At 39.7% G+C, this 22175-nt stretch overlaps 1 protein-coding gene and 1 long non-coding RNA gene across 7 annotated transcripts in view; one reads left to right on the forward strand and one right to left on the reverse strand.

Annotated features, from left to right (window-relative positions):
• PHLDB2 (pleckstrin homology like domain family B member 2) overlaps nucleotides 1-22175 on the forward strand; it is a 240793-nt gene that overhangs the window by 50896 nt on the left and 167722 nt on the right. The gene's annotated exons all lie outside the window — the stretch shown is intronic.
• On the reverse strand, nucleotides 20-22136 carry LOC138988493 (uncharacterized). Its single transcript, XR_011464736.1, has 3 exons — nucleotides 21986-22136; nucleotides 15053-15195; nucleotides 20-193 (listed from the first exon to the last, which is right to left on the reverse strand). It is a non-coding gene; the product is annotated as an uncharacterized lncRNA (long non-coding RNA).

A 22175-nucleotide genomic window follows, 5' to 3' on the forward strand; every position in this document is an offset into this window, starting at 1 on the left:
TTACATGATTACATGAAAACACAATGAAATTGATTTAGAGCTGATTGAACAAATCTATTAAAGGGGGTTATTTAGCAGATCCACATCCTTTGGAAAGAGTAGTCTCTCTGGCATGTCAGGCACAGGATTTACTCTGCCTGGTATGTTGATGATGATTTAGTTGACATTTTTTAAAACTGCTGAAAGCACCAAGCTGGGAGGAAAAATATGTTGGTTAATAAAATCAAGATTAAGATTGAGAAATATTTTAACTGGTGATAAATTTAATTACCTACATTTCACAAACTTATGATTAAGGACACATGTCTGAACATGAATTTTTAATAATAAGTATTCTATAGGTTGATTTAGAAAAATCAAGAAATACAAACAAGCAAATAGAAGAAAAAAATGCCAGTATGATAGCCATCAGAACTGTCTGCAAAAACTGGAACTCTTTTCAAGCTCACTGTAAGATTACACTTGCTTACTCCTTGTGAAGTGAGATGTTGTTGTTCAATTGCTCAGTCGTGTCCAACTTTTCGCAACCCCATACAGTACAGCATACCAGGCTCCTCTGTCCTCCGCCGTCTCACGGAGTTGGCTCAAATTCATGTCCATTGAGTCACTGATGCTATCTAACCATCTCATCCTCTGCCGCCTCCTTCTCCTTTGCCTTCAATCTTTCCCAGCATCAGGGTCTTTTCCAATGAGTCGGCTCTTCACATCAGATGGCCAAACTACTGGAGCTTTAGCTTCAACATCAGTTCTTCTAATGAATATTCAGAGTTGATTTCCTTAAGGGTTAACTGCTTTGATCTCCTTGCTGTCCAAGAGATTCTCAAGAGTCTTCTCCAGAACCCCAATTCAAAAGCATTAATTCTTCGGTGCTCAGCCTTCTTTATGGTCTAATTCTCATATCCATACATGACTACTGGAAAAACCATAGCTTTGACTAGACAGATCTTTGTCAGCAAAGTAATGTCTCTGCTTTTAAATATGCTGTCTAGGTTCGTCATAGCTTTCCTTTCAAGGAGCAAGAGTCTTTTAAGTTTAACCTGTCCGCAGTGATTTTGGAGCCCAAGAAAATTAAATCTGTCACCATTTCCACTTTTTCCCCTTCTATTTGCCATGAAGTGATGGGACTGGGTCCCATGATCTTAGTTTTCTTAATATTGAGTTTCAAGCCAGCTTATTCACTCTCCTCTTCAAGTGAAAGTAAGACATGGCCTTATGATATTCTTTTAACAAAATAACAAAAGTCTCATGCAGTGTTCAAGCTGTTCCATCCTTTATTCCTGCCTCAGTGACAATGGAAACTCTTGGAGCCTCCATCTGGCTGTGAATGTGATGATCAAGCCCCCTCTTGTAGCCTGTGCTTGTATGTAACATGAGCAAGAACTCATCTTTTGTTGTTGAGACTTGGGTGTTGTATTAAGTCACTGTGATTTGGGATTATTTGTTACTGCTACATAACCTACTTATCATAATCTATTTTACTGATAAAACTAGTATTTCTGAACACAAGAAGAGATGTGTTTGTGGTATGTTAATTCCCAGTACAATTTTAGTACATATGTATCATACACACAGGCTCCCCAGGTAGCTCAGTGGTAAAGAATCCTCCTGCTGAGCAGGAGACACAGGTTCAATCTCTGGATCAGGAAAATGCCCTGGAGAAGGAAATGGCAACTCACTCCAGTATTCTTGCCTGGAGAATCCCATGGACAGAGGAGCCTGGCAGGCTACAGTCTGTGGTTTCCCAAAGAGTCGGACATGACTGAGCGACTAAACAACAGCAGCAGCAATCATACACACATAAGTTATAAAAATGTCACCACTCTGTTTTGTCATATAGGTTAACTTCATTATATTGTGAAGTAAATATATTTCTACAACATCAGTTTTATAGCTATGGACATTGAACTCATTACTCAACCAAATTCCTATTGTTAGAACTTTATTTTTCCTATTATATAATAATTAATCCTATAATAACACTCTTTATCACATCTTTAATATTTTTCTTAAGATAAATTTGAGACATATCATAGGAAGAATGGTTATTGCTTTATTGGGCTTTTATCATCATTTTAAAGTTATCCAAAAATAATTAACACAAGCATACAGTCCCACCAGCTGTGTGTTAGAAAGCCAGTTTTGTCAGATATTTTTTGACACAGAAAATTGGATGTTTTCATTTTTACTAGTCTAATTTTGCCAGCACCTTTGATAGCTATTTTGTTTGAACATTTCATGACATGTTTGTGGGTTGTTTTATTTCTTTGTTTGTTATTCAATTATTCATAGCCTTTTTCATTTATTTTAGTTGATTCACAAGCTGTGGTTTGATACTGTCTGTTAACCCCTTTCATACATTTTGCAAGCATATTTCTCAGTTTTCGATTCTTTAATATTATCTACGATGTTTTCCATATTGAAGTTATTAAGTTTAGTTAACAAAATGTAGCAATCTTTTTTCTGTGAGACTTAGGTCTCTGGAAGTCAACTTAAGATATCTTCTCAAATCTCCAAATAAAATATAATGTTTTCCTTTAGTGCTTTTATTACATTTACATGTACATTTTTAATCCATCTAGAATTTACTGGGGAATATTAAATATAATAGGAATCTTTTCTTCCCCACTCAAAAAAAAAAAAAAAAAAAAAGACCTGGAATTTTTCACTGACCTAAAACACAACAGGAAAGACAAACAGACAAAAAAATTAATACAATTTTAAACTTACTTAACAAAATCTAGGACATACAATAAAGGAAGCAAATTCTTCTACTGCATTCCCTATCCATTAGACCACATCTAAAATATTTAGCTTGGGGTTTTACATCTAAATTGGGATATTGGCAAATTGGAAAATAGTCAGAGAAGGGCTGTACCAGAATGATAGTGGTTGTGGAAAGTCTGTCTTTAGAAGAATAATTCAAGGAATGCTTTGTTGGAGAAGAGATTAATGTTGATAATGAAAATTATATTCAGATTTAGAAATAACTGCCAAGAAGAAGTTTTAGATCCATTCTGCATAGTTTTAGACGTCAGTAGTTATTGCATTAAAATGTATAGCAATTATTTCACTTAAATAAAAGGAAGAATTTTGTGTCCATTAGATCAGTTCAAAAATGAGGTATTGACATTGCCACTATTGAAGGGTTTCAGACTATGACTAAATGTCATTCTATCAGGGAGTTTGTAAAGGAGATCCTTTCCTGGGTTGAGATGTGTGTGTGTGTGTGTGTGTGTGTGTGTTAGTCAGTCAGTCGTATCTGACTCTGTGAGCTCAAAGTAAACTTCAAGGTTTCTCTGTCCATAGAATTCTCCAGGCAAAAATACTGAAGTTGGACCAAAAATCTCTAAGGCCCCTTCCAAAATCTAAGATTTTATGGATAATATTCAAGACTATGTTTGACTTGAAGAAAATGGCCTAATAAATAACTCTTATACCTTTCAGAAATTTAGGTTTGAGTTATGAAAATGATGTAGGTTGAGAAGATAAGACAAAGCATCTATTGAGGAGCAAAAGCATTAACTTTGGGCATTTGTGTACTAGCCAAGGCCTCACCACCCAGTAATAAGCCGTAGAGCCTTAGGCAAATCACTTATCTTGCCTAGGCTGCTATTTGTAATTCTAAAATGAGTGCAGTGAATGAAGATATCATTGCTAGGTCATCTAAGAGTCCCATCTAAGATGCTATAATTCTATGTTTAACAAATAGGTGGGATAAACTATATATCCAGGTTTCCAAATGGAAACCCAGATGTCTGTTCTAATAAAACCTGCCCATTTCAGTAGCTTATCTTACTGAGAGTCTCTACAAACAGATCCAGAGGTTAAATTCAATGTTTTTGCATTCATCATTAATAAAAAATTTTAAGAATCTGTTGTGTACCAGGCATTATGCTAGTTACCAGAGATTCAAAGATGGTTAAAATGAAGTCTGCACTCTCAAAGACCTCACATTTAGCAGTGATGACAGCCTAGTAGACTAACAATTACAATACAATGTGATAATTATGCTGAGTGTCTTTAATTACTCAAAGGTTCAAAGACATGCATCTTCTATGTAAGTCTGTAAACAGTAGGTCTCAGTTTAGTTCAGTCACTCAGTCGTGTCCAACTCTTTCCGACCCCATGAATCGCAGCATGCCAGACCTCCCTGTCCATCACCAACTCCCTGAGTCCACCCAAACTCATGTCCATCAAGTCGGTAATGCCATCCAGCCATCTCATCCTCTGTTGTCTCCTCCTCCTGCCCCTAATCCCTCCCAGCATCAGGGTCTTTTCCAAAGAGTCAACTCTTCGCATGAGGTGGCCAAAGTATTGGAGTTTCAGCTTTAGCATCAGTCCTTCCAATGAACACCTGGGACTGAGCTCCTTTAGAATGGACTAGTTGGATCTCCTTGCAGTCCAAGGGACTCTCAAGAGTCTTCTCCAACACCACAGTTTAAAAGCATCAGTTCTTTGGCGCTCAGCTTTCTTCACAGTCCAACTCTCATATCCATACATGACCACAGGAAAAACCATAGCCTTGACTAGACGAACCTTTGTTGGCAAAGTAATGTCTCTGCTTTTGAATATGCTATCTAGGTTGGTCATAACTTTCCTTCCAAGGAGTAAGCGTCTTTTAATTTCATGGCTGTAATCACATCTGCAGTGATTTTGGAGCCCAAAAAATATAAAGTCTGACACTGTTTCCACTGTTTCCCCATCTATTTCCCATGAAGTGATGGGACCACATGCCATGTTTTCTGAATGTTAAACAGTAGGTCTAGATGGTGTCTAAATACTCTTTCAGCTCTACATCATGCACATGCTTCTGAATGAGAAGAAAGACTAGCCTTCCATACTCACTCCACCAAAGCTAATCAGATGCTGAGCAATGCCGCCAAGGCTCAAGTCAGAGAGTCAAACACAACTGCTTGTTTAAGATTAAAGATGCCTCTGGAGTCTCAGTTAAGCAAACCACAAACAATCTCCATATATCCCTTCTGACAATGACCTATGTGGACATTTTCCATAGTGCTGGCTCATCTAAGATTTCATAGTACTATATAAATAAAACCCAGAGGGACACCCTTCTGTGCTTTACTACATGGGTGCTAAGTTGCTTCAGTCGTGTCCAACTCTTTGTGATCCTATGGAATGCAGCCCGCCAGGCTCCTCTCCATGGGATTCTCTAAACAAGAATACTGGAGTGAGTTGCCATACTCTGCTCCAGGTGGTCTTCCCAACCCAAGGATCGAACCCACATCTGTTATGTTTCCTGCAATGGCAGGCAGGTTCCTACCACTAGCACCACCTGGGAAGCCCTTGTACTTTAATAACCTATTCAGTGAAGGCACATTTGGTTTTAAGGAAGGGTCTAATCATACCCCTGTGATTGCATTGGCAAAGGGTACTGATTCGAGTGATGGTTGGGGAGTGGCTTGTCTAGTATCTGAAGTTGGCCTTTGCGGGGAAAGTTATATGATCTGCCTCTTAGAGCCTGTACACTACTAGAAAAGGATTTTGATGCTGTATTTTTTATAGCACTAAGCCCTCAGATTCCCACATTATGAAACTGGGTTTTGTTTTAATCAAGAACAGAGGAAAAGAAAATACATTAGGTGACCAAAGAGAATATTTCAACTGGACCCTGACACATGTGATTGCTTCTCCCACTGCTACCTTTCAAATAAAATACATCCCCAGGTATGTAGCAGCCCAGGGAGAAAAGCGTGTCTTACAATAGTGGTCTCAGAACCACGTGCAGGCCTTGTTATAGCATGGAGTGCTGATCCACAACCCTGAGTCCTTGATTCACATGGGTCTGAAGTGGTTCCGAAGAATGTGTATTTCTACAAATTCTCAAGTGATGCTGCTGCTGATGGTGGTATAGGAACCACTGCCTTAGAAGATAGCTGATACTTGAAAAATGCTTTTGCATCTCAAAAAGCTTCCTAAGCCAACCCAAGTTTCTCTGTCCAGGAAGGTTGTCCCTAGAGAAATCTCTCAGAAATGGAATAAAGAAAAGAATGGAAATAAACATCATTAAGAGTTTTCCTGGGGCTAGAAGAAAAGATATGAATAAGTCAATGACCTTTGATGTATGCTGTAAATGGATAGCATCTACAATAGGGGAAACCAGTATCTGCTGTGAATCAGCATGGAGAAGACAAAGAAACAACCAATCAAGACATCATACTTCAGACTAAGGCTCTTTCTCAGCAATATCCTAGTTTTCCTGTTTTCTTGGTATTTATGATGTCTTCTAGAGTTGAGTTTCTGGGTCTTTATGTACTCCATGTATAACCTGAAAAGCTAAGAAATTTTTTTATTGAAGTATACTTGATATATATAATATTACATAAGTTGCAGGTATACAGTACAGTGATTCACAATTTTTTAAAGGTTATACTCCATTTATGGGCTTCCCTTGTGGCTCAGTTGGTAAAGAATCGCCTGCAAAGTGGGAGACCTGGGTTCAATCCCTGGGTTGGGAAGATCCCCCTGGAGAAGGGAAAGGCTACCCACTCCAGTATTCTGGCCTGGAGAATTCCATGGACTGAATAGCCCTTGGGGTTGCAAAGATTTGGATACAACTGAGAAACTTTCACTTTATAACTTATAGTTATTATAAAATATTGGTTATATTTCTCCTGTTGTACAATATATCCTTATGGTGATGATTTAGTTGCTAAGAAGTATTCGACTCTTCACAACTCCATTGACTGTAGCCTGCCAGGCTCCTCTGTCCATGGGATTCTCCAGTCAAAAATACTGGAGTGGGTTTCCATTTGTTTCTCCAGGGGATCTTCCCAACCCAGGGATCAAACCCAGGTCTCCTGCATTGCAGACAGATTCTTTACCATCTGAGCTATGAGGGAAGCCTATGTACCCTTGTAGCTTATTTTATACCTAATTGTTTGTACCTCTTAATCTCCTACCCCTCACTTACCCCTTCTACTGCCCTCTCTCCTCACTGGTAACTGCTAGTTTGTTCTCTATATCTGTGAGTTTGCTTCTTTTTTATTATATGCACTAATTTGTTGTCTTTTTTAGATTCCACATATACGTGATATAATATAGTATTTGTCTTTCTCTATCTGACTTATTTCACTTAGAATAAAGCCCTCCAAATCCATCCATGTGAATGGCAAATTTTCATTCTTTTTCATGGCCAAATAGTATTCCACTGTGTGTGTGTGTGTGTGTGTGTGTGTGTGTGTGTGTGTATCACATCTTTTTTATCCATTCATCTGTTGATGGACACTTGGACTGCTCTCATATCTTAAGTAATTCTTATCCTCATGACTTCAAGTTACTCTAGTTGGATGTGTTCTCTATTTAAACAACTCAATAACTCAGCACTATAGGTATTTGTTGTATTCTCTATAGCATGCTATGCTACCACAATGTCTTTAGAGAACAGTCAAAATTAAATGGCCCCTATAAATGACAGATTCTTCTTTATCTTCAGACACTTATATGCACTTGGATATCAAGGCTGGAAGTAAGGGCCTTCCCCATGGTGTGTCATCCATAGACTCCTTCCCTGGTGTCATGGTGTGCAACTGTGGCCAGGCACATGCCACAGATTATAGCATTTGGGGGCTGAAACGATAATGCTCAATTTGCTTTTCTCCATTTCCAAAGACATGGCTGGTAACCTGTGCTGATTCTGGACTTTCACTCCCCTGTTCTCTGAGGCCCTGCTTCTGGTCCTGCCATTTCTCTTCTGGCCCACTTCATCTCAAAGAAGACATAGGCACCCGCGGGAGAAAGGGGAGACATTCCACAGATACAGCCAAGAAGAAAGCGCCACCCCAGGGCAGAGCCGCTGGCAGCCCACTCAGGCAGTTTTGGGGTGGATCCAACCCTGCTGCATATTTCTCCAAAATAAGACATCCAGTTAAAGATACACCAAATTCTTCTTTTTCTAGAATCTTTAAATAAACAGTCTTTGTAGGTCCCCAAAATAAACCTTTGCGAATAAAACAGTAAATTTTTCAGTAAGTATATTATAAATAGTTGGCTAAGAATTTTCTAATCTGGAAAATATAGGAAATGGAAATGAAAGGAAAATGGGCCAAGACTCCTGGTCACAAATAGGCTTCTCACTTAAACCAAAATGATCACCTCATGCATTCTTTTTTTTAAATAATCATAATTATTATTATTCTTTGGCTGTGCCAGGTCTTATTTGTGACGCACAGGATCTTTGATCTTCATTGCTGCATGTGGAATCTAGTTCCCTGACCAGAGATCAAACCAGGGCCCCTTGCATTCAGAGTCTGAAGTCTTAACCACTGGACCACCAGGGAAGTCCCACCTCATGCATTCTGACCCAAGCAAGTCACTGGTTTCCAGGAATATAGTTGTTCAGATATTCTAGCCTCAGATGTGGTTAAAGAACAGAAGAAAGGACCTCGGGTAATGAAACTAGCAGGCAGAGAGAATCACAATGCAGTTTTTCTTTTTATTATCATTTCAAAACAGTGATTTAGATAGATATTATTTTGTTTTTTGTATCTTGTAAAAGCCATGGGGGTAAATATGCATGACTCCCCTCCTCTGACAGAAAACCAAGACCAACAAGATAGACTCAGCCAAGTCAGAAGGAGACCTGGAATTTGTGGGTGTCAGTCCTGCTATTTAATGTCAAGGCCTTCATCCTTTAAAGGTTAAAAAAAAAAAAAAAGGCCAGGAACAGAAAATATATGTCACTATTATTTTCAATGACATTAATTTGATGTTCCTGAAGTGAAAAGGTGCCTCTAAAACATTTAAAGCAGAGACATTACTTTGCCAACAAAGGTCCATTTGGTCAAACCTATGGTTTTTCCAGTGGTCATGTATGGATGTGAGAGTTGGACTATAAAGAAAGCTGAGTGCCAAAGAATTGAGGCTTTTAAACTGTGGTGTTGGAGAAGACTCTTGAGAGTCCTATGGACTGCAAGGAAATCCAACCAGTCCATCCTAAAGGAGATCAGTCCTTGGTATTCATTGGAAGGACTGATGTTGAGGCTGAAACTCCAATACTTTGGCCACCTGATGTGAAGAGCTGACTCATTTGAAAAGACTCTGATGCTGCGAAAGATTGAGGGCAGGAGGAGAAGGGGACGACAGAGGATGAGACAGTTGGGTGGCATCATTGACTCGATGGACATGAGTTTGGGTGGACTCCGGGAGTTGGTGATGGACAGGGAGGCCTGGCGTGCTGCAGTTCATGGGGTCACAAAGAATCAGACACGACTGAATGACTGAACTGAACTGAACTGACTCTTGTTTACTTCTCCACTCTAGCTACCTATTATTTTTTTCTTTCTGAAAAAAAGACTGAGGTAAGGTATTTAATAGTAAAATTGGCGTGGATAAACCTACCACATAGGGATGCTCTAAAGTAAAGATTAAAAGAATAATCTATGAAAAAGCACCCAGCAGACAGAGTGTAGATGTTCAATCAAGAAATAACTCCTCCTTTCTTGTTGGTAGAGGGAAAGTATTACAAGATCGTGGACAGACAAGTGTTATTATGAGAGCTATGTTAAGTTCTTCCCCTCAGTGGAGTTAAATTGGTGAGAAAGGAACACTAAGGTTTATACATCAAATCTGTCTGTGACTCTTTTGTAGACTAAATTTATTCTTCCCAATCATCATTGCAGGTTTTAGAACAAAGCCTCGATTAAAGCCATGATCCTCACAAGCGAAGAGGGCTCTCTAAACAACAAAGTATACCCACAGTTCAAGGTTCTATCAGATTCCTGGCATCAGATTAGGTATTCCTTTAAAAAAAGATTGCTGTCATCAATAGAACTCCTTATTAGCCCTCTTTCTTAGAAGGTGTAATAATATACTTTCTATTAGAACTAAGTAGTCATTTGGTCAACCAACTATTAAGGAACACCATTTATATCTGGTTACACAATTAGCATGTATGTCCCTGTCTGGATGATTTTAAAGGCTATTAAGAACAAAATATTTTTGCTCTGAGTATATATAAGTACATTTTCCATAAAATGAGAAAGAATGAAATGCTCTGCCATATACACGTTGGAAGCCACATTCTGCAGTGAATAGGAATACGATTTTGGGTTCAGATGGTCCTGAGTTCAGATTTCTTGACTAGGCTGTGGACTTGGGAAAGTTATTGAACCTTTTTGAGATACAGTTTTCTCATCTGGAGATGATAATAGCATACCTTGTAGGATTCTTAACAATTGCATGTCAAGTCAAAGTGTAAGTTGCTCAGTCGTGTCCAACTCTTTGCAACCCTATGGACTATAGCCCGCCAGGCTTCTCAGTCCATGGAATTCTCCAGACAAGAATACTGGAGTGGGTTGCCATTCTCTTCTCCAGGGGATATTCTTGACCCAGGGACCAAACCCTGGTCTCCCACAGTGCAGGTGGATTCTTTACTGTCTGAGCCACAAGGGAAGCCATAAAATTGCATGAGACAATGTGTATCATGTACTTATTATGCATACAGTGTCTGACCCTAAAGGAAATGAACCAGTAAACAGTGGTTAATATATTGGTTATGATTACTAATTGCGCCAAGATTGGCCTAGCTACTGTCACAGGGGCTATGTGCCTTGAGCGTTTTTGTTTGTCTTTTATCGTTAGCCAACTGAACAACTCCAACTGCAACAGAAAGATGGAGCCCCCGAAAGATCCAGGGAACAATGACCTCTTTGACGATTACCACTGCCTCATTGTGAAGTCCGTAATCTGGTCAGTCTATCCGGGCTATCCAGGGTCTATTCAGCCAAACCACCTCAGAACTTTGGACTGGAGTTCCAAAGTTGGGTGGAGTCCCATCACTGGAAGAGCTGCTGTGGAGTCTCCACGAGTTTAAGGAGCTTAATGGGGTCAGGAGGGTGTTGTAGGCAGTAGGAGTTAAACTTTCCCGGATCATACCATTGCCTCAGAGGTGTTTCAGCTTAGTCAGGCACCAGAAGGTGGAAACCTAGACTCCTAGTATTTATTCCTACCCAGAAATAGGCCATACCTGAGTTTTCATAATTCTGAAGGCTTTGTAGCATAGCTCTGAGTTTTCAGCCTCCCTCATCAGAAATAGAGACAACTCTCCATTTGGCAGTTGACCAGGGGAGAAACTCCTGCTATTGTAGAAAATGGGATTCACTCTATTGCCCTTTGACTCCATATTGGCTCTGAAAGCCTCCTTTCCAAACAGACTTATTCATTCTCCTCAGGTAAATGTCTCTCCTCTGACAAAGACCCACACATTCAAAGTCCTTGAAAAGTTAAGTGTTTACCTCCCCACCGTTTCTAATCCACATAGTTAGTAGTCTTTTTACATCTTCTTCACAGCACTTAAGGTGTTAGGATTCTCCTAGTAAGTTGCTGAGTGACTGTAATCAAGGAGTCAGACTATGACATTAAACTAATTTATGTTTATGGCCATCTAAGCAGTAGTATTTTGTCCAAGAGATATAAGTTTTGATGGATGCAGAAGAAACTTTGGTGAGGTGAGCATGGTGGATTCTTTACCAAATGAGCTACCATGGAAGCCCAGAGAGAAGCAAACTTAAAGATTGTTTCCTAGGAATCCACGAATATTGTGCTGTAAAATTCATCTCCTGATCTCTTTATATACACAATTAATCTTAAATTACTGCTTAAAAATACATTTTATGAATGTACCACAGTACCAAGCCTGAATAGGCAATATTTGAATAGTCTCCAGATTTTCAGTATTACAAAAATCCTTTGATGAATGACATAGTAGATAAATATTTGTTCTTAGTAACCTCTCCTTACAGTAAGTTCTTCTGTTTAGTTCAGTTTAGTTGCTCAGTCGTGTCCAACTCTTTGCAACTCCATGGACTACAGTATGACAGCCTTCCCTGTCCCTCACCAACTCCTATAGCTTGCTCAAATTCATATCCATCAAGTCAGTGATGCTATCCAACCATCTCATCCTCTGTCGTCCCCTTCTCCTTTGCCTTCAATCTTTCCCAGCTTCAGGGTCTTTTCCAAGGAGTCAGTTCTTCACATCAGGTAGCCAAAGTATTGGAGTTCCAGCTTCAGCATCAGTCCTTCCAGTGAATATTCAGGACTGATTTCCTTTAGGATGGACTGGTTGGATCTCCTTGCAGTCCAAGGGACTCTCAAGAGTCTTCTGCAACACCACAGTTCAAAAGCATCAATTCTTCAGCGCTCAGCTTTCTTCACAGTCCAACTCTCACGTCCATACATGACTACTGGAAAAACCATACCTTTGACTAGATGGACCTTTGTTGGCAAAGTAATGTCTCTGCTTTTTAATATGTTATCTACTTTGGAGAGGGAAATGGCAACCCACTCCAGTACTCTTGCCTGGAAAAGTCTATGGGCTACAACCCATGGGGTCACAAGGAGTCGGACAAGACTTCACTTTCACTTTCAAGTTGGTCATAGCTTTTCTTTCAAGGAACAGTAAGTTCCTAGATATTGCATTGCTGAGTGAAAGGCTCTGCACAGGATTTTGTTCACATGAAGAAGCCTGCTCTGAACATTCTATACAGGACTCCTATGCAGCAGATGTAACATGTGTCTCCTGGGAGTGGACTTTCCAAGTCTTGGATAAAGGACCGTATGGCTCAGTTTTCCCAGGCAGTCCCAGTTAATTCCAGCTGACCTAGGGACTCATCCTTTTAGTGCCCCTTTTTATTCTCAAAAGTGTCTTGGTTTGGGCAATATATAATCAGTCATCCTAGTCATAGGATAGATGAAGACTTTCCTTTATGAGATAATGTAAAGCTGTTCCCAAAACTGTTGCACCAACTCAAATTCCCCTAATAATCTATAAGTGATCCCTGGATCCACATCCTCTCTGACACCTGGTACTGTCAATCAGACTTTTTCATGCTTATCAAGCAAATGGTTGTAAAATACTATTTTATTAAAATCATGATTTACATTTCCTGGGGCTCCCTGGGTGCCTCAGATGGTAAAGAGTCCACCTGCAATGCAGGAGACCTGGGTTCAATCCCTTGGTCGGGGAGATTCCCTGGAGAAGGGAATGGCTACTCCAATATTCTTGCCTGGAAAATTCTATGAACAGAGGAACCCGGTGGGCTACAATTCATGCGTTGCAAAGAGTCAGACACAATTGAGCGACTAGCACTTCATCACCTTCACTTTATTTCCTGATCTCTGTTGATGTTAAATATTATTTCATACTTCTGTTAGCTATATATTTATCTTCTTTGAAATGCCTGTTTGTACCTTTTGACTATATTTTACTGGAATGTTTGGGTTGAGCCAACAAAAATTGAACACAGCCCAAATGCCTATCAAAAGGAGAGGACACGGGCTTCCCTGGTGACTCAGTGGTAAAGAATCCATCTGCCAGTGCAGGAGGCACAGGTTTGATCCCTGATCCAGGAAGATCGCACATGCTGTGGAGCAACTAAGCCCGTGTGCCACAGATACTGAGTCGGTGCTCCTGAGAGTCATAAGTATTGCACACCCTAGAAACTGTGCTCCTCTACAAGGGAAGCCGCCACAATGAGAAGCCCTGCATGCAGCAGCTAGAGAGTAGCTCCTGCTTGCCACAACTAGAGAGAAGCCTGCACAGCGACGAAGACCCAGTACAGGCGAAAATAAATAAGTAAAATTATCTTTTTAAAAAAAGGAGAGGGTATGAATCAGCTGTGCTGAATACAATGTGATACAATTCATCAGCCAACTGAAGTTCATCAAACTATCATGTGACATGATCCATATCTTAGCAATATATTATTAAATTAAAAATAATTTTGTAAAGATTAAATATACACATTTACATATGTACATATACACCAAAATTAAAATTTCAGAAATACAAATGCTACCAAAAATATCTATATAAAAGAGAAAGCATTTATATGATGACGAATATGTAATCCAGATTACCTCAGAGAGGAAGGAAGCAGAGGATAAAATCCAGAGATCTTATGGTTATGTGTCAGTTACCATCAAGATCTGAGCATTTGTTTGGGGTGGTACATTCTAAGGATTTATCACAAATAAATAAGCAAATAAATAAACAAACAAAAGACCATGTATACATAATGAGTCAATATTATGATTAATTTTTTTACAGTGAAGAGAGGCGAAAAAATGCACATTTTAAGATTATGCAGAGATATCATCAGATCTGCCCTCAAGAAAGATTAAACAATTTATATTCCCACAAAAGACATGAGTACCTATTTCACTGTATCCTGCATTATTCTGTAAAGCTAAAGTGATTGGACTAGATTCACCCAGGCCATGCTGTATGGAATGAAGCAGGAACCTCTGTCCCTGATCCGCTAATGGTGAGGCATCTTCTCCACCAGTGTCATCTTTGCTGAAAGCCTGCCTATTTGCTGAAATCCTACCTAAGTAGTGCCCAGAGCTGGGATGGGGAGCAGGGCCTAATCCCACTGGGGAAGGGGTAGAACCATATGGAATGCCTCTGTTACCACGGGGTTTAGTGGCTCCCAGATGTGAAGAGAACCACCTGCTCCCCAGCTGTTTCCTTGTTTACGCCAGCCACAGCCCCTTTCCAGAAATATTTTCTCCAGATGCATTTGCCAATACTACTCTAAAACCTGCCTGCTGACCACCACTATCATCATTAACAGTAATAACTAATGTCTGGTTTTTGTTTAAAATGCCCAGAGTATCAGGTACATAAATAAGAATAGACATACTTGTGTTTATTTATTTTACAATTAGATAAATATGCTTAGGCCTCTATCCTCCAGTCATGAGAAATTGCATCTCAGAAGTGTTTAAGTGTCCCTTTCCCTTCCAAAGATGGTAGGAGAATAGAAATGGCTTAAAAGGAGATGGAAATCTAACTAGAAAATTTAGTTCATCGCCAAAGGGCACATGGTCTAAGCTTGGGTCCATTTGCATGCGGCTGCCTCTAGTTACTCTGTGGAAAGTTGGAGCTGGGGCCCTTTTGTTGAGACTTTTCACACTGGCCTCCACAATGGCCTCCATCAAAGATCTTTCCATCTCCAGTGAGCCCTATGAAAGCAGAGCTTGGCCCCCATCGTATCTAATTGAAATAAACTATGCACTTAATAAAATCACTCACCTCCTTACATCTTCAAATCTTGGGAGATCCCAGTCTCTTTTCCATACACACTCCTCCACCAAACCTTAGAGCTTCTCTCCCTTTGGGATAATCCTTCAGGGTGCCTCAGTTTACCTAGTTGTCATAAGCAAAATCCTGTTTTCCTAAGGAGAAATAGAAAAAAATAGCTTTCCATCTTTCCAGAGTCTTCTAGAATAGCAAAGTCAAAATAAACTGATACGTTAAAAGAAAAATTCCAGAGGTGTTATGACATTGTCCTGGCAATTCTACCCTCGAAATATGTCAAAAATTTACCCACTTCTCTCCAACTCTCTTTACTATCACGTAATTCAAGCCACCATTCTTATGTGCTCTATTATAACAAATATAAACAAATCTCCCTTGTTTTCTTCAAACTTGATTTTCCACAAACCAGCCAGAGGGAAATTTTTACAATACAAATCAGATTATATTACAGCCTTAATTAGTAAGATATAAAAGAGTAATAATAATGATATATTCAAATTAAAAGTCCTAACAAGGACAGGGAAGGGTAGGTGACTCAGTGGTAAAAAACAAACAAAAATAAAAAAACCTGAGTTTGGAAAATCCCATAGAGAAGGGAATGGCAACCCATTCCAGTCTTCTTGCCTGGGAAATCCCACAGACAGAGAAGCCTGGTGAGCTACAGTCTATGACACAAAGAGTCGGACATGACTTAGTGACCATACAACAACAATGATCAAGGATAAGGTCTGTAAGCCTTCCAGCCTTATTCCTGTTGTATTTCTCCAGATGCGGGACACGGTTTTGTTTGTTTCTTTGTTTTTAAACTCTCCCTAGCTCTTCACTACCTCAGGCTTAGTCTATCCCTCTGCCTGAAATCTTTTCCTGTGTACCTTCTGCTTCTGCCTCAGGTCTGAGCTAAATGCTACTTCCTCAGAGATGTCTTTTATTGATTTCAAAATCAGTATAAGTGTGACCCTGTTTTCATCTCTCCTTATACTCTTTATTGTCCTTCTTGGCACATTCAAAATTCCTCATTATCTACATATTGGTACTGACCATGTATCACTACTGCCTAGCATAGTAGACACACGAGAAATTAATGAATGAAAGAGAAGGATATAGAACCCTGAGTGGCTCAAGTTCTACTTAGGGAGATACACGTGTGTGTGCGCGTGCACACACACACACACACACACACACAGAGTATTTGTGGCTTATTGAAGAGACCCTCCCTCTCCTAATTCTCAGCTCAGAAACTGGCTAACAGCAGGCTCAACCCAACCATTGCTACAGCCTTTCTGTTTCATATTACTGTTAACTACCATTCTTGAAAGCAATTCAATCCACGTGCAGGATTACATGAGACAATCAGTCATGAGACAAAGGCAAAAATGCCTTAGTTTTGACTCTTTGCGACCCATGGACTGTAGCTCACCAGGCTTGTCCATGGAATACTCCAGGCAAGAATATTAGAGTGGGTTGCCACTTCCTCCTCCAGGGGATCTTCCTGAATCAAGAATCAAACCCTGGTCTCCTGCAATGCAGACAGATTCTTTACTGTCTGAGCCACCAGGGAAGCCCATGTTTACTACAGTCTGTATCTATTGTCATCCTTCCTATATGTGACTTTTTTTTCCTTTCTTTTTTTTTTTTGATGCTTTGGAAGCCACTATAAATTTGGCAAATATATTTATAAGCTGAAATAATAGGAAGATATGTAGAAATAAATATGTATTTAATTTCAAGCAGAAACTGACAAATATGCATCTTTGCATTTAATCAACTTTAAGAAGAATCAGTCTTGGGGAACATCCTACAATCTTTCCCCTTTCACCGAGGCTTCACTTCCAGTCCCCATTCTTCACATTGATGAAGCAGACAGTTTCAGCTGCTCTTCAATAGTATACAGACTGATTGTTTCGAAAAAAAAATTTTTTTTAAAGTTAGGAATTACTCTAAAGAAAGAAATTCATACCAACTGGGAAATGTTCCTAAAAATAGTTTCATGACAAGAATAATCAAGTATGTTTGTAATTGTCTCTGCTGCTGCTGCTGCTGCTAAGTCGCTTCAGTCGTGTCTGACTCTGTGCGACCCCATAGACGGCAGCCCACCAGGCTCCTCTGTCCCTGGAATTCTCCAGGCAAGAATACTGGAGTGGGTTGCCATTTCCTTCTCCAATGCATGAAAGTGAAAAGTGAAAGTGAAGTCGCTCAGTGGTGCCTGACTCTTAGCGACCCCATGGACTGGAGCCTACCAGGCTCCTCCGTCCATGGGATTTTCCAGGCAAGAATACCGGAGTGGGGTGCCATTGCCTTCTCCGTAATTGTCTCTAAGTCATTATAAACATTATATTACAAAGTTGGTAACTGAATTGGATTTTCCTTCATATCAAATCAGAGAGACTTCAAGCTATCTCACTGCTGGGAATTTAATCTGTGGATGTACTCCTATGTGAAGATATTTATATTGCTTCTGTGCTGTTGTTGTTTAGTTGTTAAGTCGTGTCTGACTCTTTTGTGACCCTGTGCACTATAGCCTATCAGGCCCTTTTGTCCATGGGATTTTCCAGGCATGAATACTGGAGTGGGTTGCCATTTCCTTCTCCAAGAGATCTTCCTGCCCCAGGGATCCAACCTCATCTCCTGCATTGGCAGGCAGATTCTTTGCCACTGAGCCACCTTGGGAAGCCCATGCTTTTATGTAATTCTCCCAAATTGAAAACAACAAAAGTTTTCATCAGAAGGCATTGTTTTAATCAGCTATGTTCTAACTATGAAGTGGAACACTGCTGCTGCTGCTAAGTCGCCTCAGTCGTGTCCGACTCTGTGCGACCCCATAGACGGCAGCCCACCAGGCTCCCCCTTCCCTGGGATTCTCCAGGCAAGAACACTGGAGTGGGTTGCCATTTCCTTCTCCAATACATGAAAGTGAAAAGTGAAAGGGAAGTCGTTCAGTCGTGTTCGACCCTCAGCGACCCCATGGACTGCAGCCTTCCAGGCTCCTCCATCCATGGGATTTTCCAGGCAAGAGTACTGGAGTGGGGTGCCATTGCCTTCTCCAGTGGAACACTATACACTCTTAAAAAGCAATAAAGAGAATCCACACGTATTAATATTGGGCCAATTCCAGGAGATAGTGAGCACCAGGGAGACTTGGGGTGCTACAGCCCATGGGGTCACAAAGAGTCGGACATGACCTACCAACTGAACAATAACAACAGCAAGTACCAATATGAGAGAAGGGCTAAGAAATATTATTAAATAAAAATGCAAAAGAACTGTGTATACATACAGTCCTATTTGTACAGAAACAAGATTGTATAATGTACTATTCAAAAAGCATTTCTGGAAGGACACTCAAGAAACTCTCATTGGGGACTATTTTTGGGAAATAAGAGTGTGGCTTGGGGTAAAAAGAACTTTTTAGTTTTATACCCTTTAAATCTTTTGATTACCTTTTAATCATGAATTAGTATTATTTTGTTATTAGATTCTTATTATACATATATCAGTTTAAAGATACAGTGTTTTAGATTGAAGTTACTTGGGAAAATGTCTTGACTTAGCTTCTCATTATATATACCTTCAATTTCTGTATGCCAGTGACTGTTGTGGGCTATGCATTTGCCTTAGTGTTCCTCATCTCTAATAACATTATGTACTGGCAAGTCTGAATTTTCACTTCTGCTACTGAACTCTTTAATCTTGCTTATTTTAAGAAGCATTTCCCAGTTTCTTTACAGAAATCTGTAAAAGTAGTGGTTTTAAGGTTGCTTCTAAATTTAAGTTCAAAATCAAAAATTGTATAGGATTCTTAGTCTTTCAGCTAATCATTCATTTAACCTACATTTACGGGCATAGCTTTGCATATGTAGCATTTTGTAAGTTACAAGGTGATTATGACAAAGTGTGATTCATGGGGTCGCAAAGAGTCGGACACAACTGAGCGACTGAACTGACTGACTGAACTGACCTGATTTTAAAGAGCAGGAAATGCAGTGGGGAGAGACAGAAGTTGGCTTTAATCTATAAAATCTGTTCCATAAACTCTTAATGCAAAGGGAGCATGGGGCACAGAAGAAAAGTTACTAAACTACACTGGACTAAGGGAGATTTCCAGGAAAACATAACAATCAAGATGAATCTCTAAAAAAACCAAAAATAGTTGGCAAAACACCACTACCTTCACTAGAACATTTTACATAACTTGGAATTAGAGAATTTTAGACATAGAGATGACCTTAAAAGAACATGAAATCTAGTCCTCCTATTTTAAAAATAAACATTTTTTAAAACAATGGCTGGAGGTTCAGATTAAGTGGGCAGTACAGAGTAGACCCTTAACAAATGTTCCTTCCTTCCAGGACCAAGTACATAATTTATAAGTCATCTTGTTCAAAATGGTTAAGAATTTCAAGACAGCTACAACAAAGCATTAAGTCAACATGGGCCCCTCTGAGTATGAGACTTTGTACAACTACCGCATGGTTCTCAGGCCAGTAATGTACGCCCCCCTCCCTCTTCTTACCTAAATTCCTAGAAGGCCCCAGAGGCAGAATCTAAATAAGAACCCAGGTCTCCTCAGACCCTATTTCATGCCCTGTGCTCTTCAGATTTAGAACAAAAACCAACTCAACTGGAAATGTCAATATCATGTAGAGAGGATAATGCTTTTTTAATTTTTCCTGCACACAATTGTACAATTGTGTTAGGAAATGCATAAAACCACATTGTGCTGCTTGCTCAAATAGCTAAATAACCCAGGCCTTTAGGCAATGGAGTGGGTCATGAATTCTGTCTTTCACTTTTTCATTTTTGCATATTATTAAAAAAAGATGAATTTATAATGCTGTTTTTCAAAACAAAATGATTACAATAAGAAAAAATCCTACAGAATAGAGAACAGCATGCTTCTAACAAGGCTGAAGCTTCTAGAAGCAATGCTTCTAACAAGGCTAACTCAGCTCTTCTTTTACCTATAAAGACAAACACTTCTCAAAATTAAAACACTCATAAATAATCCATTAACCTCAATGATTTGTCAGTATAAATGAATCAACGTGTGCCTTCATTTATTCATGTAATAAACATGAATAAACATGAATCGATGTGCCAAGAGCCTGGGACAAAGATGGTTCACAGTAGGTGTTCACTCAAAGTGAGTGATGATGGATGAATGAGTGACTAAATAAAGAACCACAATCGGATGCTATCAGGCCATAAAAAGGAATGAAGTACATGTTACAACTTGGATGAAACTACAAATCATTATGCAGTTTAAAAGAAACCAGACGCAAAAGACCACATATTGTATGATTCCATTTATATAAAATGTCCAGAATAGGCAATCTATAGAACCAGAAAGTAGATTCGTGGTTGCTGGGGGCTGGGAGAAGGGAGGAATGGGGAGTGACTGCTTATGAGTATGAGTGTTTGGGATTTTTTTTTCCTGTGATTAAAAAGTTCTGAAATTAGAAAGTGTTGATGGTTGCACAACTCTGTGTGTATACTGCTGCTGCTGCTGCTAAGTCGCTTCAGTCGTGTCCGACTCTGTGCAACCCCATAGACCGCAGCCCATCAGGCTCCCCCGTCCCTGGGGTTCTCCAGGCAAGAGCACTGGAGTGGGTTGCCATTTCCTTCTCCAATGCATGAAAGTGAAAAGTGAAAGTGAAGTTGCTCAGTCATGTCCGACTCTTAGCGACCCCATGGACTGCAGCCTACCAGGCTCCTCGGTCCATGGGATTTTCCAGGCAAGAGTACTGGAGTGGGGTGCCATCACCTTCTCCCCTGTGTGTATACTAAAAACTATTTAACTGTATAGCTTTAAAAGGCTGAATACTGTAATATGTAAATTATACCTCAATTTTTTTAATTTTTAAAATAACTAAACCAAGATGGAGAGATTGACTAACTTGCTAAAGATCAAATATTTAGTAAGTAGAACTCTGAGTCTTAACACCAAGACTCATGGCTCCTACCTAGGGTTTTTCCCAGTCTATCAAGCTAAAGCCCCGGAAATTGCAGAGCACCACCAACTCTCTCTAGGGTGCCATAAACACAGGATTTACATACAACCATGTGGATCAAGGGGTTACCTCACCAGAGACTGCATTCTGACTCCCTCTGACCTATGAGGAGTGTAGCACAAAGCAGAGAAGAGAAAGAGTGAAGGGAGAGCACCTTCCAAGAGGGTCCTCATTTTCTCTCCATTGTTCTTGATACCCCCCAAGAGGCCCTTGTATCTCAGGTCTTGCTCAAGGATCCAGAATAGCTAGCAATATCCCTATGGTGCTTCTGTATGTATTCTGTTATACCTTAGAATATTCATTTCCTGTTTTCTCAAGTCTAATTTATTTCAAGGCTAGCACAAGGCAAGATGACCCATAACCTTGTGAAATGCTTGGTATGTATCCTTCAGGACAGATGTTAAGTCTATTAATCTGGTTAATAATAAAATAACAGCAATCACAGCTTGTCCTTGCTGATGGGTTATATGTGACAGCTTCCTAAAGCTTATTTTACATGCCTTTATTGTTACAATAGAGTGAGACAAGCATCATCCATTGTCTCTCTTACGGCAAAGGAAATAGACATAGCTCTAAAACCTCCATCTTCTAACTCCTAGTTTACTTTCCTCTCTTCTTCCCTATGAACGGGATCAAGCAGCCTTCCTTACACTTAATTTGCCCAAGGGTTGGAGTGAAGTATGAGGGAGCTGGGTGATGGGGATATGTGGTTTCTGTCTTTCCAAGAAAAGTTAAAGTTATGGTCTTGCTCCCCAAAAAAGATAATCAATCATAGTTAAAATGGCAACATGTCGCTGGAAAAGGAAAGAAAAATCAAAACCAAAATAAAGCAGATATGTAGTATCAAGAAGCCCTAAAGAGATGAAAGATTTAACTCTACACTGTGTAGGAGACTTTACACAAAAAGGTGTATACTCACCTCTAGGCACAAAAGAAAAAAAGCAGAAATGTCTGTATGTTCTTTGTTGCTGTATAGACATTGTTCTAATTTTGAAATGAGCAGCCATTCCTTGATGCATGTGTTAGCTGCAAGTGGAATCCGGGAGAACACAGTGAACAAAAGGTCCACCTTTAAGCTGCAAAGCAGAAATAACAGGCAACCAGCGAAA

The sequence above is a fragment of the Bos mutus genome, chromosome 1 (assembly GCF_027580195.1).
Source record: "Bos mutus isolate GX-2022 chromosome 1, NWIPB_WYAK_1.1, whole genome shotgun sequence".
NCBI classification, from domain to species: Eukaryota; Metazoa; Chordata; class Mammalia; order Artiodactyla; family Bovidae; genus Bos; species Bos mutus.